At 40.5% G+C, this 12,304-nt stretch overlaps 1 pseudogene; it reads left to right on the forward strand.

Moving 5' to 3' along the window:
* Nucleotides 1–7,741, forward strand: part of LOC142439802 (armadillo repeat-containing protein 10 pseudogene) — a 42,266-nt pseudogene extending 34,525 nt beyond the window's left edge.
* Nucleotides 7,742–12,304: the final 4,563 nt, after the last annotated feature.

Raw genomic sequence — 12,304 nt, forward strand, 5'->3', positions numbered from 1 at the left:
AAGGAGCCCTCTGGCTTACATCTTCCAGGACACACTTGTTTGTCTTTTGCCAAAAGAGTCAGTGTTCTTCTCCAGTACCACAATTCAAATGCATCCATCCTTCTTCAACCTTCCTTATTCAATATCCAACTTCCCATGCACATGAGATCATTGAAAATGCCATGTCTTGTGTCAGGCACATACACTAAAGAGGTCTTGTGCAGAAGATTTACCCAACACAATGCATCTTTTGATTTCTTGCTTGCTGCTCCCATGAGCATTGAATGTGGATCCAAGCAAGATGCATTCCTTCACAACTCCAACCTTTACTCATGATATTACCTATTGACCTTTGTGAGGTCCTCTTTATATTATAACATTTGACCTTATCATCTCAAGCTACCTTTGGGAATTTCCTGTTAAGCACATTGACTTCATCATTTTCCCATCTGCTTTAGTTATTCTATGATTAAGAACACATTTCACAGTCTCTTCTCACACCAATTTTCATATTTTCTTTCTTACCTGTCTTTTAATGACATTTTGCATTCTTCATGTATGATGCTCATCAGATCTTATGTCATTAAAATTTAATGCATCAATTCTATTCTTGAGATATTTGTGAATTCAGGTGAGATAGACTCTGGGCCCTATTTTGGCTCTTACGGACTTAATTTTAATTTTCTTTCATATCAACTATGACTTACATACAATCAATTAATGATCTGTTCTACAGTCATCCCTGGCCTGTTTTTAGCTACTGATATTGAGCTTCTCGATTCTCTCTATCCACAGAGGTACGTTTATGCCATTTGGAAAAGTTCACGAGAATGGTCGCATTTTGTGTTGTTGGAAAAAGGCGTTGCAAGGAAGTAATTGGTGGGCTTGCAAAATTCTGTCATGGAGCTCCAGCTTAGTTTCCATCACCAAGTCATATTTTCCAAATACCATCCCTTCCTCTTTGTTTCCAAATTTTGCATTCCAATTGCCAAAAATGGTCACTGTATCTTAATCGCATTTTTGATCAATTTCAGACTGAAGACATTGGTAGAATTCTTCAAATTTCTCTTCACTAACTTTGTATGTTGCTGCATAAGTTTAAATAATAGTTGCATTAATTGTATTTCCTTGAGGGCAAATAGATCACAAATAGCATTTTACTTCAAGATAGATCTTGACATGTCCTTTTTTGCTTATGAATGCAATGCCATTCCTCTGAATTGCTGCACTCACCATATAAAACCATATGGTTTTCTGATTCAAAATGGCCAGATCAGTCCATTACAGCTCACTAATGCCTACAATTTCATTTTTTTATGCCTTTCACTTGATTTTTGAAAACTTACAATTTTCCTCCATGCACTCCAGGTTCTGATTAGTATATGCAGACCTCTTGCTCATTCTGAGTCCTGCCCCATCGCAAATGAAGGTCCCAAAGGCTCTATTCCCACAGGCTTTTTCCTTTCACACTGATGGAATGTGGAGCTTCCTTTATCACATTGTGAGTGCCTTCTGATCCCACAGAGTCATCTTCTGGCACAAATTCTGGAAAGGTTCTGCTCATTTTCATGAGTTTTTTCCCCCAGAATCTGACAATGTTTTGATTCTGCCCATAAGGTTTGCAGTGGCTAATTCCTCTGAATTGGCAGACTTATTCTTATTCATAATCTAATCTTATTCTGGAAGCTCAGCTGAAACCTGTTCAAATTGGGTGACCTGCTGGCATTTGAAATAACTGTGATATTTCTTAGAGCAACACAGTAGTACAGGAGCAATCACAAAATGTCAAAATTTCAGATAAGTGAGTGAGTAAAGCATAATAAACATAATTTTCTTTTTCTTTAGTTGGTATGGCAGTTACATAATCCATTGTCAATTGATGTTTAGAAGTGAAGGGGTGGGGGTTAGCCTACCAATCAGGTCACAGTTTGATGACCTCATTTTGAGGCACTAAGGAGATAAACATTTCGCTGGAGGCAGGGCACATGCTGACTCCCTGGGAGACATTTTCATTGACAAGACCCATGGAGCTACTCTAGAGCTCTGGAGCTGGAGGAGCCACATGGAGACCCCTGCCAGTGGTGAGATGTTTACACTGCCTTTGAATCCACAAGACTTTCCACCTACTGATCTATGATGTTCCTGCATTCAGAGTCATTGATTGTGCTCTGTGAGTCTGAAGAGGACTTTATAGATTGGTTCCTGACATATGGGATAATATAGGACTTAGGGATTCCATCTGGACTGGGCTTGGATGTTTTCTCAATGTTCAACTACTCTTGTATATAAAGCTCTTTCTTTTTTTTTTAACATTTTATTAGGGCTCATACAACTCTTATCACAGTCCATACATATACATACATCAATTGTATAAAGCACATCTGTACATTCTTTGCCCTAATCATTTTCTTTTTTTCCTCCTTTTTTCTTTTTTTACATTTTATTAGGGGCTCATACAACTCTTATCACAATCCATACTTATACATACATCAATTGTATAAAGCACATCCATACATTCCCTGCCCCAATCATTCTCAAAGCATTTGTTCTCCACTTAAGCCCTTTGCATCAGGTTCTCTTTTTTTTTCCCCTCCCTCCCCGCTCCCTCCTCCCTCATGTGCCTTTGGTAATTTATCCATCGTTACTTTGTCATATCTTGCCCTATCTGGAGTCTCCCTTCCCCCACTTCTCTGCTGTCCCTCTCCCAGGGAGGAGGTCACATGTGGATCCTTGTAATCAGTTCCCCCTTTCCAACCCACTCACCCTCCACTCTCCCAGCATCGCCCCTCACACCCTTGGTCCTGAAGGTATCATCCACCCTGGATTCCCTGTGCCTCCAGCCTTCATATGTACCAGTGTACAACCTCTGCCTTATCCAGCCCTGCAAGGTAGAATTCGGATCATGGTAGTGGGGGGGAGGAAGCATCCAGTATCTCTGGGGGAAAGCTGTGTTCTTCATCGGTACTACCTCGCACCCTGATTGACCCATCTCTTCTCCTAAACCCCTCTATGAGGGGATCTCCATTGACCAACACTTGGGCCTTGGGTCTCCACTCTGTACCTCCCCCTTCATTCAATATGGTATGTATATATGTATAGATATATACATATACACACATATATCTTTTTTTTTGCATGATGCCTTATACCTGGTCCCTTGGCACCTCATGATCGCACTGGCTGGTGTGCTTCTTCCATGTGGGCTTTTTTGCTTCTGAGCTAGATGGCCACTTGTTCACCTTCAAGCCTTTAAGACCCCAGACACAATCTCTTCTGAATAAAGCTCTTTCTTATACCCATATGAGTGTCTATGAATTTGTTCCTCTAGTCTACCTGGACTACCACAGTGGATTATTGTTTTCCTCATTTGCACTTAAAAGTAGCTGAATGGATTACTCTATCTAACTTTATTTTCTTTTTCTGTCCTCAGACAGGCAGATAAATAAATAATGAACAGTGAAATAGCCAAAGGCTAATTTACCACAGGGTAAATTTTAGAGGTCACCATGGGTATCTAGTGAAAAGAATGCTTGCCTATTTCTTCACCAGGAAACCATTGGCTGCCATCTATTTTTCCCCTGTCATTTTGTTTATATAGACAGATATAAGCTTTAAGAAAAGTATTGCATTCCAGAAATATCCACATTAAGATATATATTGCTATTTATATTTTGTCTTTTACAGTGGTTCAGAGAGAAAAGTAAAATGAGCCAGTCCACCACAGAATCCCCATTGTGCAACCATGAAGGGAAACATAAAATAATTGCCAATATTTTTTAAGAAGGAAGAAATGTAACACAGTAACAACATTCTGTTCAGCAAAAATGGATAAATATGAAATAGTGTTTGTTGATTAGCTGCTGTAGAGTTGTTTCTGAGCCATAAGGAATCTATGTACAACAACATGAAACATCGTCTGGTTCTGTGCCATTATCACTATTGTTATTTCAGAGATCATTACCACTGAGTGCATTCAACTCATTGAGGTTCCTTCTCTTTTGCGTCGACCTTCAACTTTGCCAAGCATGATATTCATTGCCAGGTCCAGGCCTCTCCTGATAACATGCCAAAAATGATGAGACAAAACTTTGCAATCTGGCTTCAAAGGAGAATTCTAGCTATGCTCCTTCCAAGACAAATTTATATGACCTTCTGTCAATCCATGGATCTTCCAATATTCGTCCCCAACCTCATAGCATGAATGCATTAATTTTTCTTCATTGCCCATTTTTCAAAGCACATGAGGCGTTACAATTTCATGGCTTGGCTCAGGCACAATTTTGTCTTTGGAGTGACAACCCAGCTCTTCAATATTTTACAGAGTTCTTGCACAGCAGATTTACCCAATGCAATATGTCATTTGATTTCCTGGCTGAAGGTTTATTTGGCATTGATCATAGCAACATGAAATCCTTGACAACTTTGATCATTTCTTCATTTATCATTATGCTATCTATTGGTCCAGTTGTGAGAATTTGGGGTTTCTTTTCATTGAGTTATAAATCATACCAAAGGGTATAGTCCTAAACCTTCATAAACAACCGCTTCAAATTGTTTTTCAACAAGCATGTTTTCAACAAGTATGGCTGTGTCATCTGCATGTTGCAGGTTTTTAATAAGCCTTTTTCCAATCATACTGCAACACTGCTCTTCATAAAGTTCATGGTGGATAAAGGATGAAAAAAATGAAATGAATAGAAAATTTCAAAAGATACCTCAATAAAACAAAGTAATGTCCACACAATAGAGGGAGATTTTATCTTGCATATATAATTCTGAAAGATAAAGTTGATGCTAGATTTTTTAAATATATGAGAACCAAGTTTCAGATTCTTACTGCATAAGGAAGTACTACTCATTCAAAGAAAGCTGTTTGTCATATCACAGTGAACCACGCGTCCTTGGGAGACATTTGTTTCCTGTTAAGGTTATAACGATATAGCCAGATCTTTGAGCGTGTAGATTTGAAAAGTAAAACTATTTTTACGTTGTCAAAAAGTAAATTAGACATTTAACTGAATTTAAAAGTTATGAGCATTTGTAAAAACCAAAACTAAAATATTGAGTGGAGAAAAAAAGGATACAGAATTGGGCGGGGGTGTCATTTTTATGGAATTTGTAGGTGACCAGAGTGAGGCTTCAAGAAAAAGTGTTATTTGAGAAAATGCTCAAAGACTGTGTGACAGCCCGTTGTTTCTAGAGAACTAAAACCAGTGATAGTTATATAAGAAAGAGCTGCATATCAAGAAATAATCTGCTATCAAGAAGGCATCCCATCCCAGTCCAACCAGAGATCTCTTTAGACTCAAGTGGCTGCAGGACCGTGATGCGGGGGTGGCCATTGGGCCACCTATCACTGAGATGGTGGCTCCCTGTTATGTTTCCATTGGCTTTGAATCCTTAAAACCAAAATATGTCCAGGAAAATCATACTGAAAATGGTACTATTCATCCTGGAAAAAGAACACCTATTCATAATATGAGAGCTGACATCAGTAGGAAAATGGCCCTTGTTTAAACTCAGCTGGCAGTGTGAATATCAGACAACTCAAATGTTTCCCCACAGAGTACCTGGCTATACATGATAATGAAATCAATGTACTCATTCTTTGTGGCTGGGGGACTCATCGGTTATGACTAATAACAACCCTTTTCCAACAAAATAAAGTCCTATGACATCCTCACCCTTGTTGCTTGTGAGCTCATTGTTGCAGAATAAATCTCTCTCCTGGGGGTCTTCCTTGTTTTGGCTGTCCCTCTACTTTCCCAAGAATGATGTCATTTTCTAGGGAGTGGTCTCCCTGACAACAAGCCCCACATACTTGAGATAAGGCTCATCATCCTTGCTTCTAAGGAGCATTCTAGCTGAACTTCTCCAAGACTGATTTGTGTGTTCTTTTGTTAGTCTATGGTACTTTAAAATATTCTTCACCAGCACTATAATTCAGATGCATTGATTTTTCTTTGGTCTTCCACCTTCAGTGTCCAACGTCCTCACACATATGAGGTGATTGAAAAAAATACTATAGTTTGCATCAAGTTCACCTTATTCTTCCAAGTTACGTGGTGGAAATAAGCACTGCATTGAGTCAAGCTGGTGCACATGAGTTCTAAAGACATGTTAATGAGTTTGTAAGTTGGCAAATCTTATTCATTATAGATAGTACTATGTGATGGTGTTCAGGACCTTGAAAAGGTTAATAAGCCTTTCTAACCTTCTTAATAACCCCATTTTCAAACAAGGATTTCAATTATGTGATTAGAACCACGCATCTATCTAGACTGCTATTTTATGAAACTCTCAAGATAACTCACCGTCATCAAACAAATTCCAAGTTGTAGGACCCTATATGACTCTGTACTTATTTAGGGTAGCAGAAATCTTCCTCTTTTTGAGTGGCTGTTGGTTTCGAACTACTCATCTTGTAGTGAGTGAGTCCTCCAACACATAACCGCGATGCCACCACTACCGCTAATTTAGGAAAATCTAACAATGGCTTGGATCTTGTTTGGGTCCACAATCAATGTCCATAGGAGAAGCAGTCCAGAGGTAAAGAGACGAGTTGAATTGGATAAATCTGTTACACAAGACTTTTCTTAGAGTGTTGAAAAGAAAGGTTCTCTGGAGAAGGGAGTGGAGGCATTATGATTTTAGCTGGGCAGTTTCCGGGAGGCAGAGCTCAGACCCCCATTTCCTCTCTCTACTGCTAGGCTGCACTTGAGGGCGGTGACGCTCTTGGGTCCCAGAGATCTCCTGCGGTACCCAGGCTGGTGGCACTGAGGCTTCTGTGAACCCCCTGAGCTCCTGCGGACTCAGCACTTCCACCTGGCTGCAGCATGGGCGGCGTCCTGGAAAGGGCTGGGTGGCAGCGGGCTGGTTCTGGTGATCTGTGCCTGCTACTACATCTACCTGCTGATGCTAGGCCAGAGGCGGGGCGCCCCCCGCAAGCCCCGGCTGTAACCCTCTTCATCCACAGAAGACTTAACAAATTGTTCCTGTGATGATGTTCTGCATGCGGAACAACTTAAGAAACTCCTTTACCAGTTTGAGTCAACGAGGATCCGGGAATTCTTGAAGGAGCGTTGGTCACTCTGTGTAAGAGTGCTGCCTTCTCCGCTAATTAAGCCATCGTTCGTGAAGTGGGGGGTATTCCAATTTTTGAGAGCATGATCACCGGTCCCAACTACAGTATTAAGGAGAAAGCTTTAAATGCACTGAATAACCTGAGTGTGAATGTTGAAAATCAAGAGATAATAAAGGTATACATTGATCAAGTCTGTAAGGATGTATGTATTCTCGGGTCCCCTGAACTCTGCTGTGCAGATGGCTGGACAGAGATTTCTAACCAGCATGACCGTGACCAATGACCACCAGCATGTCTTTAAAAGTTACCTTACGGACATCTTTCACGTGCTACTGTCTGGAAATGGAATCACCAAATTCAGGTTCTGAAACTGCTTTTGAATTTGTCTGAAAACCCAGCCATGGCAGAAGGACTATTTGGTGCCCAAGTGGATGCATCACTCCTGTCCCTCTATGACAGCCACATAGCAAAGGAGAGCCTTCTTCGTGTCATACCCTGTTCCAGAATTTAAACAGCTGCGTCGAAATGGATGGTAGTTTAGTTCTGAGGTCTGCGTTCATGTTTCATAAAGGTTCATTGTTTTTCCTGTCATATGGTCAAGAATGTGTCCAGAAAATGAAAGCTTTAATTAATCACTCTGATGTGGAGGTGAAGGAAAAGGTTCTCATAATCACGTAATTCTCATTGGCCATGTCTCCAGAGAGCAATGCAGTCTGGAAATAATACACATTATGAATCTACTTTCCATCTTCCGTATAAAGCAAAAGGGAGTCTTTCCGCTGGTGAATTTTAAACAGTAAATATCATGTTTCCTCAATACCACAGCTACAACTTGCCATGGTCTCCAAATTTGTTTTGGACTATTTTATTGATACCAAATGATTGCTAGCACTTCTCCTGGAAACATTTCTTTTGATTTTGTCTGGATTGAGATACTTTAGTTATTTCCTCTGGGTGAAGTGACGTTTGTATGCCTGCATTGCTCGTCTACCATTGGCAGTGATTTGCACTTCAGAGGGTGACCCTGTGTTGGCAGAGTAGAACAGCAGTGTGTTCAAGGCTGCGACCTTGCAGAAGCAGATCTTCTTCCCTCAATCCCCTCACCCTAGCTGTCTTCCGAGGCACCTCTGGATGGGGTTCACCTGCCAGTCTTTGGGGCTTATGTCAAGCATCTGACCATTGGGGTCACCCAGGGATGCTGGGGACATTCGTATGTCATTCACTGGGTGTTTGAGAGCAGCATGGGAATCACACTGTCTTTTTAGTAGTGTTGAGATCCTGAGTCTCCAGTCTACTGCCGGTGCGTCATCCTGCTTTCACAAACCCGCTCCAAGCATGTGTGCTTCTAGTCGGTGACAGCATGTAAACTTTAGGAGAAAGTGTGTCCTAGTACTTGCCCACTCCCACTCAACATGCAAGTATGTGAAAATGCTACTAATAAAATACTGGGATTGATCAAATTGTCCATCCCTCAGCAATTGGGTAAATCTGTTGTTCTGTCTTTAAAGGGAACAGAGTGGCTGTGAGTGTGCTGATGTCGAAGGCAACCCTGAGATATGGTGGTTTTCTGAAAAACGCTGGTAGAAGATGTGCGTGATCCCATTTGTGGTTTTGTAAGACAAAGATAATTATGTTTATATATACACAGAACACGTCCACAATGATACTCCAACTCGGGATTGGGGAAATGATTTGTCTATATATTCTCTTCTACTGTTTTTTTTACTGAGCATAAATTTTATAATAATGTTTTTTTAAATAAAGAGGAAAATCATTTTTAAAAAGGATATTGCTTTGAGGATGAAGACATAGTATTTTTGATTGCATTATATGCTTGTGAAAGTTGGCATGGATCAAGGAAGGAAAAAGAAGAATTGATGTTTTTGAATGATGATGCTGAAGAAAGATATCGAAATACCGTTGACTTCCCGAACAGGAAACAAATCAAATCTGTCCTGGAAGAAGTGCAGCCAGAATGCTTCTTCATGTTAAGTGCTTTAGGAGAGACCAGTCCTGGGGAAAGACATCATGGTTATAACCCAGAGGGGCACAGAAAAAGAGGAAAGCCCTACACCTGTGGTGGACACAGTGGTTGCAACAATGGAATCAAGCATAGGGGCAATAGTGGGGATGTTGCAGGACTGCACCGTGCTTCATTCTGTGGGGCACAGGGTCAACTTAGGTTGGAACTGACTCAGTGGCACCAAACAACCACAATAGCAAATGTCATCTCCCTGAAAATCCTGACCCAGCCAAGCTGATACAAAACCTACCTATCATCGTTATTAAAGCAATTCTGAGTAACAACAATCCTGTAGGACAGAGCAGAGCTGTCCTGTGTGGCGTCTAAAGCTATACTTTTCATAAGAATATATTTTCACATGTTTGAAAGACTGATTCTTTGCTTATCAGTCAAGTTCTAAAATGCTTAGCCATGAAGGTTCTACAAGACTGAGTAGCATACACCATCTATGATCACACTAGATGGAGATATCATGGCTTCATTTATATAATTCCAGCACCCACTTTTACTTACTGCGACTGCATAAGTGATAGTTAGGGAGCCTGTTTTCTCTTTTTAAGTGACATATTAAAATGTACAAGTTGTATATTACATCAAGTCATGTGCAAAACCAAATTCCCAAAAAGCAGCACAGACTAAGATGGCTGCATTATTCCCAGGACTGCCTGGAAGTGTCCTTGCTAATAAAATGGGAAAGACTGACAAGTGACCTGTCAGAGAACAGAGCTCACTTTTACAGAGTTTGCAAATGAAGCAGAAGAATCCAAGAAGGTACCTCATCAGCAAGTTGGAAACCACTTTGCTATTATTACCACTCTTCGTATTTCAGTTGAATTTTTAAAACCATAAATAGGATTAAATTCAACTGACTATAAGTAAAGTATCCAAATGCACATTCCCCAGAACATATTCTGTTTCAGTGTTTTATTTGTATTCAGGCAGATTAAAATGGAAATGATGTGAGGCAAAACACTCATCGTTTATTTCAGCTCCAGTGATTCAGCCCCTGAAAAAGTGCCTCCCACCTCCACCTCTGCCCCACTTTTTCCTGTAGATTCTTTTGCCGTCTTTTCTTGTAACACAGGGAAACGGACAGGGTCAATCCATCTCAGTGCTAACTGCCTCTTTACCTTTTTTCCCGTAGAGCTTGAGTAATACCAATGTGAGAGTGAGAATGGCTGCATAGATTTAAAGAATAAAATAAAGTATAGCATATGTTTTCTTCTTCATCAGTTCAACAAATTTAATTCAAGGTTAGAAACTTAATTAGAGAGCAACCTATATCCTGATCCGTGTAAAACGATATATGGTTGAGTTAATTCTAGATTTTTTTCAAGGTTTAGAGGAATCTTGGTTAAATTAAGTAGGCGTAACTGACTTTGTTGCGACTTTGATCAGCCAAGGGGATCTCATTTGAAGCTATTGGAGTCGTCAGGTTTTGACAATTCTATATTATTAAGCCTTTTCTCTACTGACACTGAAATTTAAAAACCTCAAAGAAAACCTTAAGTGTTTGCAAGAGTAAAACTGGATGTACATGTGAAACATTGGTGTTTTATAGTACTCTGTTTCATAGTTAGATCTTAAATCATTTCGATTACCTGAATACACCAAAGAAGCCCTGGTGGCATAGTAGTTACATGCTGGACTGCTAACCGCTAGGAGAGTGGTTCGAAATCACCAGTTACTCAGTGGGAGAAGAGTGAGGATTTCTACTCCTGCAAAGAGTGATAGCCATAGTGAGAGTTCTACCCTGACCAATAGGGTCACAGTTGAGACAATGGCAGAGAAGTTGCTTTTTTGCGGGCGGAGGGGCGGGATAAAGCAAAAAATAAACCAGACACATTGCCATTTACTCAAAGCAAACTCATAGTGACACTCTAGGACTGGGTAGAACTGTCCCTGTGGGTTGTTTTTTTGTTTTTGATTTTAAATTTGCAGACATTTACAAGGATCTGTTGGCATTTGTTTTAATCATTTTTATTAGGGGCTCAGTCAACTTTTATCACAATCCATACATACTTCAATTTTGTAAAGCACATTTGTACATTCATTGCCCTCATCATTCTCAAAACATTTGCTCTCCACCTAAGCCCCTGGCATCAGCTCCTCATTTTTCCCTTCCTTCCCCACTCCCCCCTCCCTCATGAACCCTTGATAATTTATAAATTATTATTTTTTATATCTTCCCCTCTCTGACGTCTCCCTTCACCCACTTTTCTGTTGTCCATCCCGCATGGAGGAGGTCACATGGAGATCTTTGTAATGGGTTCCCACTTTCCAACCCACCCTCCCTCTACCTTTCCAGTATCGCCACTCACACTACTGATCCTGAAGGGATTATTCTCCCTGGATTCCCTGTGTTTCCAGTTCCTCTCTGTACCAGTGTACATCCTCTGATCTAGCCAGATTTGTAAGGTAGAGTTGGGATCATGATAGTGGGGGAGGAGGAAGCCTTTAGTATTTAGAGGAAAGTTGTATGTTTCATCGTTGCTAAATCGCACCCTGACTGTCTCATCTCCTCCCCAAGACCCTTCTGTAAGGCAATGTCCAGGGGCCTCAAAATGAGCTTTGGGTCTCCACTCTACACTTCCTCCCTCATTCACTATGATAAGATTTTTTTGTTCTGATGATGCCTGATACCTGATCTCTTCAACACTTCGTGATCACACAGGCTGGTGTGTTCTTCCATGTGGGCTTTGTTGCTTCTGAGCTAGATGACCTCTTGTTTACCTTCAAGTCTTTAAGACCCCAGATGCTATATCTTTTGATAGCCAAGCACCATGAGCTTTCTTTGTCACATTTACTCATGTTCCCATTTGTCTTCAGCAATTGTGTTGGGAAGGTGAGCACACAATAATATGACTTTTTGTTTTTGTTGCCTGATAACTGATCCCTTCAGCACTTCATGTTCACACAGGCTGGTGTGCTTCTATAATATGGGCTTTGTTGCTTCTGAGATAGATGGCTGCTTATTTACCTTCAAGCCTTTAAGACCCCAGAAGTTTTATCGTGTGGTAGCCGGGAACCATCAGCTTTTGTCACCACATTTGTTTATTTACCTGCTTTGTCTTAAGCAGTTGTGTCGGGAAGGTGAACATCATAGAATGCCATTTTAATAGAACAAAATATTCTTGCTTTGAGGGAGTACTTGAGTGGAGGCCCAATATTCATCTGCTACCTTAATACTAAACCTATAAATATATGCACATAGATCT

The sequence above is a fragment of the Tenrec ecaudatus genome, chromosome 2, assembly GCF_050624435.1.
Source record: "Tenrec ecaudatus isolate mTenEca1 chromosome 2, mTenEca1.hap1, whole genome shotgun sequence".
NCBI classification, from domain to species: Eukaryota; Metazoa; Chordata; class Mammalia; order Afrosoricida; family Tenrecidae; genus Tenrec; species Tenrec ecaudatus.